The sequence below is a fragment of the Sus scrofa genome, chromosome 13, assembly GCF_054392235.1.
Source record: "Sus scrofa isolate SSC_HxYL_T2T_F1_AM1 chromosome 13, Sscrofa_HxYL_maternal_Yorkshire_Landrace_v2.0, whole genome shotgun sequence".
Classification (NCBI taxonomy): domain Eukaryota; kingdom Metazoa; phylum Chordata; class Mammalia; order Artiodactyla; family Suidae; genus Sus; species Sus scrofa.
This window is the reverse complement of record NC_139395.1, coordinates 72847501-72859788: the sequence shown is the minus strand read 5'-3', so window position 1 is coordinate 72859788 and position 12288 is coordinate 72847501. Positions and strand designations below refer to the sequence as shown.

Here is a 12288-nt window from a genome sequence, read left to right as displayed (position 1 = left end):
TTTTTGATTACTTCTTAGACACAAATGTCTAGAAGGACAAGGCAGGTAACATATATGAGTATAATAGCCACCTCAGGTGTGCATGTCCCATTCAGTGGGGCTGGAAGAATGTTAGGAATGTTAGGCCAGTATTACTAGTGCTTCCTGAAGTGACTTATTCCTTAGAAACATATCTAGAGGGCCAAACACGATACCTGCAAACTGAATATGGCCCAGAGGCCATTCATTTATTACTTCTGGCAGAGAATGTGAGGGCTAACCACAAAGCAGAATGCTTGATTTTTGTGAAAAATATACTCAGAGTCTGTAGGATACTTTTGTTTCATGAATACTTCCATAGCAATGTTCTATCTGGGGTGGGGGTGGAGTGGCCATAAAATAATTTTATTGTAACAATGATGCTTATCTCTTTATGTGACACTAAATGGTCACTAATGACACCATGTGTAACCACCTTGTGTAATTCAGAAATAGGGCCTTTGACTCACCCCTTTCCAAGGGACCCACCATTGAAAGAGATGGGTTTAGAGAAGAATCTCAAGGTGCCCCTTTTCAGGTCCACAAAGGTAAAGATTTTATTTGCCGTTGGTGGTGGGGTATTTTTCTTTTTTTTTTTTTCTTTACGAATGCTCCTCCCACCCCACCAGAGCCATGAATCTTGAGCCCTCTCTAGCAAGTTTCCCGAGGCATTAAATAGGGAGGTTGCCTATTCTTTAGATGTTGGTACACTTTGTAAAGATAGTAGGGGGCAGCATTTCTATTACAAGATCAAATTCAAGGTGCTGTTTTAGGGATTTGTACTAGGCTTAGCTCCTATGTTATGCCTGACTCCAGCTGGGTGGTTTTGACTCGGTTTTTCCAAATCCAAGGAGAATCTACATGCTTCCTCTTCATCTTTCTTCTCCTTTTAATTTGTCCAGCAAGAAATGTTTTCTTCTATCTCCTTTTCAATGTAGTAGTTATGGATAACCTTTGTATCTTGATGTATTAGAGTTTTCTGATTTGGACAAGAAGTGTAGGAGGCTGAGGAAGCCATGGGGTTGTGCTGTTATCTCTCTATAGAGAACTTGCTCTCATTAATGAGGCATCTGCTTCTCACAGGACATATGTGTCTGACGTGTATAATATATGTGTAAGGATGTGTATATGTATATGTGTCTTTTCTGTTGCAATGTGTATTTCCCTAATGTAAACTAGTGCACGTACAGTTGGTATATAGCAGAAAAATACCAGTAAAATGTGGAGATTTCACCAGTCTGTACCTAATTTTCCCAGCATGTGAATATTTTGAAGCCATCTGGGACAGGCTTTCCCAGAATTAAAACAGATAACTTCAGAAAGTAGGAAATATTACATAAGTGCTTTCTATTAGTATACGTAGTAGCTAGTTTAGTGGTTTCAAGAACCGTTAAGCTCGCCACAGTATCTCTGTAGAAACTACAAAGGCAAATAGATCTACAAACACTTTACCTCTGTGTTAAGAAAAAGACTGAGACTCAAGTCCCCACTGTGAATGCCAATTTTAATTTTACTAAACAAGTCTCAAGTGGGAGAATATCCCTCTAAGGAAGTTTATCTTGGAGGAAGAGGCCAAACCTTAAATAAAATTGATGGATTACGACCTTAGGTGCCAAGGCCAGTTAAGATTTATTTCAGCTAAATTTATATTAAGATTATTGTTTTTATTTGTACTTCAGCTACAGAGTTACATAGGTTTTAATGTTCCGCCACTATTTTGTATTTTAGTGTATGATTTTGTAGAGTACAAGTTTTCTCTTTTTATAGAAGAAACTCCAACATATACCTATATATTTGTGCATTCTTTTCATAGAGCCAGGGTTTGGTAAATTATAAGCTTTGTTTTGCGGGAGTTTCCATTGTGGCTGTGCGATAGTGAACCGAGCCAGTATCCATGAGGATGCAGATATGATCCCTGGCCTCACTCAGTGGGTTAAGGATCTGGCATTTCCATGAGCTGTTGTGTAGGTCACACACATGGCTTGGCTCTGGCATTGCTGTGGCTGTGGTGTAGGCCGGCAGCTGTAGCTCCCATTCATCCCCTAGCGTGGGAACTTCCATATGCTGCAGCTGCAGCCCTAAAAAGCAGTATATATATATGTGTGTGTATGTATTTTGGAACTCAGAATCTAAAACCTGAATCTTTCTCTTTCATTTGTATATATATTCAGGCAATGGATAATCCAGCATGAATTCAGACAAGGCACGCATGAAAAGTGTAAGGAAGAAGCAAATGCCTGTGTTTGAAGATATAACCTTGTTTTGGTTTGTTGCTGATGCTGATTAGTCACTAAGTGACTGAAATATGCTTACCCATCTTGAAGCAGCCAGGATTCAAATTCATGCATCAGAAGAAGGAGGGATATTCACAGGTTATGGACCTTCAGGATCACTTGGTAAGTTGAAAAAAGTAAACACCAATGGTCTGCTGTTTTAAACACATAACAGGACAGAAAAAATAACTGAGAAAGGTGAGAATGTATATTAGCAAATGCTCCTCACTACGTCTGCACAGACGCAGAGTGTTTTTCTCCTACCGCCACTTAAATGATGATCTCTTGCTAGGAAATTTTCATTCTGATTACCTAAGAGAAGTACCAGCCAAAGCATAAATATACATTTCAGGTTTGCAGAAAAAAGGAAATCTCATCCATGGATTCTTTTGTCCTCAAATAAATTGTATATCTTCTCTAGGAGGGATGGTTGAGGTGCAGCTTCATAACAATAAAGTCCAGGAATGAAGCATAGCTTTTACTCCAGTGATGACAAGAGAAATAAGAGGCATGTATCATGACATGAGTGATTTGGAGAAAACATAAGGTAGCCTTTCCTGATAAAGCCATCTTGAAATATTGCAAAATTAAAAAGGATTACCAAGAAACAAAGTTAAACATTATAGTCTTCAGAGTAAGGTGTCCTAAATGATGATAGAAGGAAAAAGAGAATGATCATGGCTCACATGGACCTAGCACATGATAAATCTTATCTATCTTATTTAACTTTAATGATAGGTTAAAGATCTTAAAATAAAAATGCTGTCCCATTCTTTTCATGAAATATTTGATTCATGATTTTATATTTTCCTATTCATGTGATTAATAGAACAGAAAAAAGAGATAAAATTCATCTCCAAATATTAGTCTATAACAGTGTTTCTCAAACAATGGTAGGTAATAGAAATATAGCCTTACCCAGAGATAGAGCCTTATCCAGAGATTATTGAATCAGATTTCTTCAATGTGGAGCCCAAGCATTTATCTTTACTTGTTTTTAAAAATTAAAATGACATTTTTTTTCTTGAAGATTGACTAGAAAAGCCTATCAAGAACAAAACAGTCATTTTAATTTCTTTATGCAAAACTAAACAGAAACCATATGAAGAATTCAAGGCCATCTGGAATTTTTGAGTTTCATGACTGTCACTTAAAATCCTTCATGGAAGAGGTAGGACCTAAATCAAACTAAAGGAAATTAAAAGTCACCTGGGTCTTTAAAAAAGTGGGAGGAGGTTTAAAACGGTAATGTCAAGAAGAGATATTTTAGGAAGAAATACCTACACCTATGATTTGTATTCAATTAGGAATGTGCTTTAGCAGCGGTTGTCAAATGTCTATGAAATAGATGACTGTTATATTAAAAAATACCTTGTGATTGTATAAATTTAGGGTCCCTGGTGCACTAATAAGAAATTACAAGGTGCTTGGACTATGAGATGGGGTCACTAAAGTGAAGTCTCTGGATGTGGGTGTTGCAAATGCTCACTAGAGTCCAATTCCTTTCCCCACCGCTCAATATAATTGTTAAATTACTGTGGACAATAAAGGAAAATTTAGGATAACAAATATTTAAGTAAATACCAATTGTCTTTGTATTTTGAACATTAGTTACAAGTGAAGTAGCTACCAACACATAATCTGCAGTAAACATTGCCCTATTTTCTTTTTAATTTTCAGGAAATTTATTCCTATATTCAATAGCCATAGAGAATGAAAAAACATAAAATGTGAGATTAAAAAAAATTGTATAAGTGATGCTGTAGATTTACACATGGCTATAATTTAAAAAAGAAAGTTTCTGCTTTGTCTTTGGTTCTGATTATGAGAAGTAACACCCTCCAGCCTGAGCTTAGCAGTCTATACCATCACTACCATGAACTTCAAAAGACATTTATAAGATGGACAGTTGCCAGTAAGTAGCCTACTTCCACCCTACTTTAATATTAGCTTAACAACTGGAAGGATCTGGCTGTTTAAATATTAAACCCATGTTCAATTATTAAAGAGTTAACATTCTTTTTCTGATTATTAAACCTGTATGAAAAAAGCATTGAAACTAATGTGCAGTCTGTTACCATTTTCACAGACTGCAATGTCACATATGCTAAATTGTTTCTATATTGTCTTGGCCATCAAAACAGGGCTTCACAACTCCAAAATCTAATGAAAAAGCAATTAAAAAGACTGCTCATAGTTTCCAGTGGGCACAATGGATCATTTCCAAGAGGAATGTTCAGATTATTGCTCAAGGCAGAATGACTACAGATTATTATTTTGCCATTGATCTAACAACAGGAAAGAATTGCCAACTAATGAACCTCAGGAAAGAGATAAATTAAAAGAATAAAAGATAGCTCCTACTCCCACCCTTTTTCAAACATGAGCAAATCTAACAATAGGATGTGAGATTCATTAGAATGTGACAATAAGTAAAGAAAAATAAATGTAGCAAATAATGAATTTCTGGATAAGTAACAGCATTCTATAAATACTATGTCAAGCAATTAGCTAAAAAGTTATATAGTTTATCACTTTTGGACATATTACTATGAAATTTAAATATCCAAATACTTTAATGAGCCTTCAAATTAATTTAATAATATAGACTAACTCATTCCAATTGCTGGTTTGAATAATTCTATGGGTCCACCATCTTCCTGAAGTACCCTTTTGATCAGGATATTTTACCTTGTTTCTGTATTCTTCTAGAAAATAGGAAGAAGAAATAGAAGGAAAATTTGGTAGGACTAGATTTAGAACTAAAATTATTTCATTTGGCTACCCAGTATCAAGCATTTCATATATACAGGAGCATTCAGCTATCTTGCTAAATTATTAGAGATAAATTTTCCTAAAATTAAGCATTAGATAAGGTAAACCCAACAAACCTGAAATCATATATTTCATGATAAACATTAGTCTGGGCCATGGCATGCAAAAAATGTCAACAAGAGAAATGACATCCAACTCTTAAGAGATTGCGTGTCTGGTGGGATATTCATGTAATGGAGTCTGATGATACTGGTTCTGGTACTTCTGCTACCATTACTAAATTATGTAAGTCCAGACAAATCATGTCATGTCACCACAAAATGAGGTGCTAGATTAAATGCTGTCCAGTACTCCTTTTCACACTATAGCATTACTGTCTTTAATAAAGGGAAATATGGTAAGATAATTCATCGACCTAGAAAAGAGGCTGTTGACATTTAGCCTTGGAATTTTTTACTTTCATGTTTATTTCTTCATGAGCTGGTGGTAAAATTGGTTTCCATTCCCAAATCACATCACATAATGCTGAAGTTAGATGTCTCAGATTCATGCTGGGAAGAAGAATGAACTAACCTAGAAATAATTTACAAGGTAGTATGTTAAGTTAGAAATGCCATTTTTTGCATAAACATGAATTCCAAGTGCTTAGGGGAGAGTAGGACATAATGTGTCAAGCACATGTTTATTAAGTGCTTATTTTGTGCCCACAGATTGTGTTTGAAACTGTGATCCCCAATACAGGAATCACAATTTATATTATCTGTCTTAAGCAAATTGAGAAGTTAGTTGAGAGCACTCCAAGTGGAACTTACGATTTTAGTCTGAAACTGATCCGACATATATGATTTTTCTCCTATGAAAATATATTAGACTACTCGTGCTGCCATAATAAAATACTGGTAAATAAAAGACTGGGTGGCTTAAACAATGGAAATGTATTACTTGTAGTTCTGGAAACTAGAAAGTCTAAGATCAGGGTTCCAGCCTATCAGGTTTCTGGTGAGAATCTCTTCCTGGCTTTCAGACAGCCCTTCTTTCTGTATTCTCAGTAACAGAAGACTCTTCCTTAAGGATACTAATCTTGTTGAATCCAAACCCCAGTTTTATGACCTCCTTTAACCTTAATCACCACTTTACTCCAAAAATAGTCACAATGCGTGTTAGGGCTTTAACATATGAATTTTTGAAGGCATATAATTCAGCCCATAACATAAATTATTTAGAATCTTTCCTTTATTCCTGGAGTTCAGAAATTTCATGATGTGAGCTCATCTTTGGTTAATCTGGCCATTACTTCATTTCTAGAACATTTCTACTTAAAAAAATTAATTTCCTTTACTATAATTTGTATCACTCACATGTATCTCTTGAATTTAGCAGTCAACTCTCATGTTGTTCCACTGTCTCTCATTATTTGATCTTTTTACTGTGTTTTCTGGGATATTTCTCAACTATTATGCTGAAACTGACAGCACTAATGCCCTAAACCTAGCCAGAATCCAGGTGGGACTTGAACCCACATGCCAGGACTCAAAGCCAGCCTAAACCCAGATTGGGATTTGATCCCATGTGCTGGGACTCGAACCCAGCCTAAACCCAGATTGGGAGTTAAAACCCGCAGTTTTAAATTAGAATCACCCACCCAGTGTCTGGACTTACTGAGGTTCAGTTTCTTCATGCCTCCAAGCAGAAGGAATTCAGTGAGAGACAAAGTGATAGGCAAGAAATAGATTTATTAAGATAGGATGCTTGTGAGAGATGCAAGCAGGCAGTCAAGGAGGCTCTGCCCTGACGATTAGGTGGGCTACAGTTTTATCATCCAAGGGAAGTTGGCCTGGGAAAAGACCACCTCTGCCTTTCTGGGAGTAGTAGTTCCTCCTTGGTATCTGGTATTCAAATCAGTGGAAGGGTGGTGCTTAAATTCCTGCCCTGAGTTGGAACCTGAATGTAGGCCTCACCCCATCCCCCACTTAATAACCTGAGGCATATCCCATAGTCAAGGAAGCCTGCCTTGTCCTGATGGCTTTCTTGAGCAATTATTAACTTAGAGTGATCTCCCAAAGTTCCCTAGGTTACCCTATCTATGGTCCCTTAGTGGGACTTCTATAAGTACCTGTGCCTACTCTATCCCTATCACTATTATTCAGATTTTCTCCTTAATTTTCATTTAATTATCCAATATTTATGAGTTATCTTTATTTCATTTCTCTTTCTTGTCTTTTATCCTGATCCATTATTTTCCTTACTTATCTGAGGGTGTTAATTTTAGTTTTTGTAAACTTTTAACTTTACATAATTATGTTTCTTTTTGTGCCTTCACTTTGTTGGTAATTTGTTTTTATCTCTATGTTTAAAATTGGAGACTTTTATCAACCATATGGTCATAATTGTATGCCTGTGCATATTTAAGAATGAAAAATGAAAACATCATTAAAATGTTGGTAGTTGATGTGCACAGGCGAGCCTGTTGTTTGGTGGATTTCACACTGAATTATTGCATGATCAGCTGGACCCTCATTGTCAGAATGGAAATGTTGTTTCTTTAAGGCTATTCAGTTCTTTCAGAGAAACAGTTTCTAATTTCCATAACTTTAATGATTATATCAAGAGGAGGCCTGATGGGACTAGTTTTGAAACCCTTTTTCTGGTGTCCTAGGAGCAAAATTCTGTAGCTTGGCATTGAGACTCCTCTGTTTCCCTCCTTCCTCCCTTTTTGAACCATTCTTCATCCTGGTCTTCACTGCATGTGGTGTTCCCAGACCAGAAATCTCTTATTATATCTCTGAAAAGTATACCTATCTCCGTCTTCTTGGAGATAGGAAGGATCATCATCACCTTGCTGCACGATGTGGTCACTTCCTTGTGAACACTTCTGCAATCATTTCTCCTGTTTTTTTTTGCTCCAAGTCTTACCTCAATATCTTGTGGACTTTGGGTTCTTAATTATTACACCTTGCTAATTTGGTTGCCACTCTTCCATTTATTTTCTTTCTTTCACAAGTTTATTCACATTTCTTACCTGTTGTTTTCTTCTTTCCCCATCCTTTTGTGGATTTATTTGTCACCAAGTACCTATATGGATTGCAGTCCTTTTGAATGAGTTTTCTTTAGTGACCATAGTGAAGATATTTTAATCATGTATGTTATCTGAAAATGTACTGTTATAAATGATGATTTAAATGGTTTATAAAGAACATCTCGTAAACCAGTCCTCTACCTGTGGCAGTAATATAACTTCTCATTATACTGATAATGCATCAGTATAAATACCATATATATATATATAATTTATAATAAAATTCTCAGTATCGCTCTTGTTCCTTTTCAGAGAGAAATTGACAATCTCAAGAAAAAGTTATCTACTCTCATAGAAGGTTTAACTTATACCTGGTATTTCTTAGTTACTTGAATGTTTTTATAGGTATCAGAATTTACAACTATACTAAAGGCAACAAATTAAAAGTAAATATGTTTTATGTTAGCCAGTATTTCTGTGGTATTTTACTACACAATTTTCCAAAGATAAGATTGACATCATATACAATGTTGGTATGTTCTTAAATCTTAAAACATATAGGTTCACAAAATAAATGTGAATAATCTGATCAAAAGCATGAGTTTTAGGATTTCCCATTGTGGCTCAGCAGTAATGAACCCAGCTAGTATCTATGAGGACACAGGTTGATCCCTGGCCTTGCTCAGTGGGTTAAGGATCCAGCGTTGTTGTTAGCTGCAGTGTAGGTTGCAGAGATGGCTTGGATCCTGAGTTTCTGTGTCTGGTTGTGGCCGGCAGCTGCAGCTCTAATTCAACCCTAGCCTGAGAACTTCTATATGTGGGAGGTGTGACCCTAAAAGGACCAAAAAAAAAGAAGAAGCTTTGCAAGATGCATAATCTTTGACATGATGCCTGAATATTCTTTGTCTCAATTTTCTTATCTCCGCAATGGGAATACCGTAAAATATGTTGGGAATTAAATAATTTAGATACACCCTAAAGTAAAGTAACTGATATATATAAATTCCCAATAAATTTTGCCAATGTTAAAGTAATAATTAATAGTAATGAATTATCAATTAGTGCATATCTCCTGGATCATGGAAATAAGACCCAGAGAAATCTTAAAAACAGTGAGAATGCTCCGAGAACAAAATGTGGAATAGGATTTGACACCAGAATGAATGTGTAATGCTTTCTAGTGGTATGTGGATTGAAGAAGTCAATGGAAATGTCAGAACTCCAAAATAAAATCTAGAAGAAAGAAAGCTCCAAAGTCAAGTGCTGATGCAAAAAAAAAAAAAAAAAAAAAAAAAAAAAAAAAGCACAACCTGAAAGTTGAGAGTTAAGATTTATTTGGGGCAAAATTAGGACTTAAGCACAGTGGTAGCCCTGAGAAACCACTCTGAGGGGGTGAGAGGGGAGCTAGGATATATGAGTCTTTGCAACAAAGGGCAGGTATCAGGAAAAAAAGAGGCCTGGGCTCACAGAATTCATTCCTTTGATGTGCATTTCTGCTCTCAGGGCCAGTATTTAGAGTTTTCACAGCTTGCAGGACTCATGGCTCTCACCCTTAGAACTAACTGCATTCACAGATGACCATGATGTTCTTTGCTTTATCCTTAACTACAGACTGGGCAGCGATATTTCAGATAGCTCTGAGATAGCACCCAAAGAGGAAAGGGGGAATATCAGTATATAATAAATGTAGGGAGAGGTGCATGCAGCCATACATATGATTTAGAATAGTTTGTTGCTGATCTCCTGAAGGTTACTATTAGTCACAAGGAACACACATCCCATGAAGGATTTTAGTGTTTTTCTAGATATAAGGAGAATGTAAGAATTGGGCACATAAAATCTTCTCCTAAAAATATCTGACTATCTGAAGACCTATTCTTCCAGTTTTCCCAGAATAAGGAGTGTCTCACTTCTGATTTTCACCCTGGGCTCTGCTCATGGGTTGCTGCGGGTCAGCTGCTGCAGTGGCTCATGCTAATCCATTTAGAGGCTGATGGCAAGTGCCAAACTTCAGTTCACACAAAGTAATTTAAATCACTTATATTTTGCAATTTATTAGAAATTTCTAAGGTCTCAGTAATTTGTTGTTTCACAACTAAAATTAGAAGATGGGAAGACTGAATTTAAAAATCGACTTTTCCAACTATGTCCTGGTTAAAATATGCCGGTGTTGGGAATAAAAATCAACTTTATAATAAGCAAAATGAATACCCATAATTCCACAGAAACACCAGACCTTTGCACTTATAACTCAGATATGTATTATGTGTCTAGAGCACTTGCACTGACTATGTAAAGAGGGAGCCTTTTTCTTTGTTTAGTTGACACTTGCATTTGGATGGGAAATTCAGTGCTAAGTTTCCATCTATTCATGTTTTGTCACCTTTGAATTCATCTCTTGTAAAAGTCAGTATGTCACTATTCTCTGTATGTCTTTGGAGACTGATTGGACTGCTGACTTTAAAGACAGGTCAAAAAGTCATTGCAAAAAAAAAAAAGGCAACAACCTTTACTGAAACCAAATGATGCTAAATGTCAAAGAACAAAAGATGTAGGTGCAATCTTAAGATTGACATGCAAAATGTTTAACTATATTGCTGTAATATTAGGTTCCATATCATGGGAGGTTGACCTGAGCTTATCCAATAGCTCTGCAGAGTCACTTTGGAATACCACGTCCTTCCTAGGTTCTCCTAGAAGGGAAGGGGAGGAGAAATAGCCAGGTATCATTTTATGAGCACCTGTCTGCTCTATGGCGGGTACAAAAATTTCAACCCAAAAAGGACAAAACAATTCCAGGTTTAAAATCTGTTGTTGTTGTTTTTTTCTTTCATTCTCTCATCATGTTTTAAATAAAAAATGATCATATCTCTGGAGGTGTGAAGTCTTTTGTGTGTGTGTGTGTATATACTATACCCTTCAGAGATTCATGTAAAGAAGATATATTATCTCTAGTGTAGGTAAAATTATTCTGTAGAATTTATAGCACTCTGAGGCAGCCTCAGTAATTCATTAAACTTTCTTTATTGTTACTCCTGGAAAATGATATTCATTTTAGATCATCCTTGAACCTCAACCCTTGTTGTAGACTTGCCCCATGTTGAACAGGTAAAGCTCTTCGGGAATCAGATCTAAAGTGAAAGTGAACTGAGGATGAAATATGATGTCAGAGGTGAGCTGAGGTTATGTCACAATCAGAGAAGACCAACCCCGAACTGTCAGGGGTATATTACATTAATTTAAAAAAAAAAAAGAAGTGGATATTGTATTTAACAAAGTCAGAAGGATTGCTTTTCCTCTTTACTTGATGTATTACATTTTAACAGGCATGTTATTACAGTTCTTCCTATGTGCTACCCATTGTTCTTGGTGCTGAGAAATCAGCAGAACCAGCACTTTTGACTTAGAAGTTTATTGTCACATAGGAAGTCAGGCACAAAGCAGATAATTTCACCATTGCGTGGTTAGGTACAAGTAGGTCCAGAGTGTCTTGAAAGCACTTAGCTGAACCCCAGAGTTCAGGGTTGCCTTCCTCAAGAAGGCAACATTTTTTTGCTGGGTCTTCAAAAGTCTATAGTAATTACTATGAGATGATACATGAAGAGCATTCCAAGGAGAAGAACTAGAATTAGAAAAGGTATCAGGATATGAATATGTATGTTTCATTCAGCTCCTACAAGTGGTTACTCATTATTTTTAGAAAACAGTTGGATAGTGAACAGATATCAGGTCACAAAACAGCAATGTTTTATGTTCTATTAGAACTTTCTACAGTGATGGAAATGTTCTATATCAGGACTTACCAAAACACAGATATATAACCACTAGCCACATGTGGCTTTTGAGTATTTGAAATGTGGTCAGTGAGCTGTAGAAATGAATTTTTAATTTTATTTGGTTTTAATTAATTTCAATTTAAATTGTAACATTGAGCTGGTGGCTACCATTTAGTGCAGCAAAATTATAGAAGTGCATGCTATCCATGTACAGGAGGCTAAGGCCATTTTATGTCTTTCTAACATTTGAAAGTCCTTCATAATTTTAAAAAAGGGAAGTGGCATGGCAGAACTTAAGTTTTAAACAGATTACATTGGCAATAGCATAGAGAATGAATTTAAGGGCCAAGTCATGAGTCAGAGAGACTAATTATAACACCATTGCTATTATCCAAGTGAGAGAACCAGTAATAATATGGATAAATGGTTT

At 36.1% G+C, this 12288-nt stretch overlaps 1 long non-coding RNA gene across 3 annotated transcripts in view; it reads left to right on the top strand.

The window, feature by feature from the left end:
* Positions 1-12288, top strand: part of LOC146397405 (uncharacterized) — a 65147-nt gene that overhangs the window by 15620 nt on the left and 37239 nt on the right. For all 3 annotated transcript variants that reach the window (XR_014823639.1, XR_014823638.1, XR_014823637.1), the window contains exon 2: positions 2190-2414. This is a non-coding gene — a long non-coding RNA (uncharacterized LOC146397405). The remainder of the gene's footprint in view (positions 1-2189; positions 2415-12288) is intronic.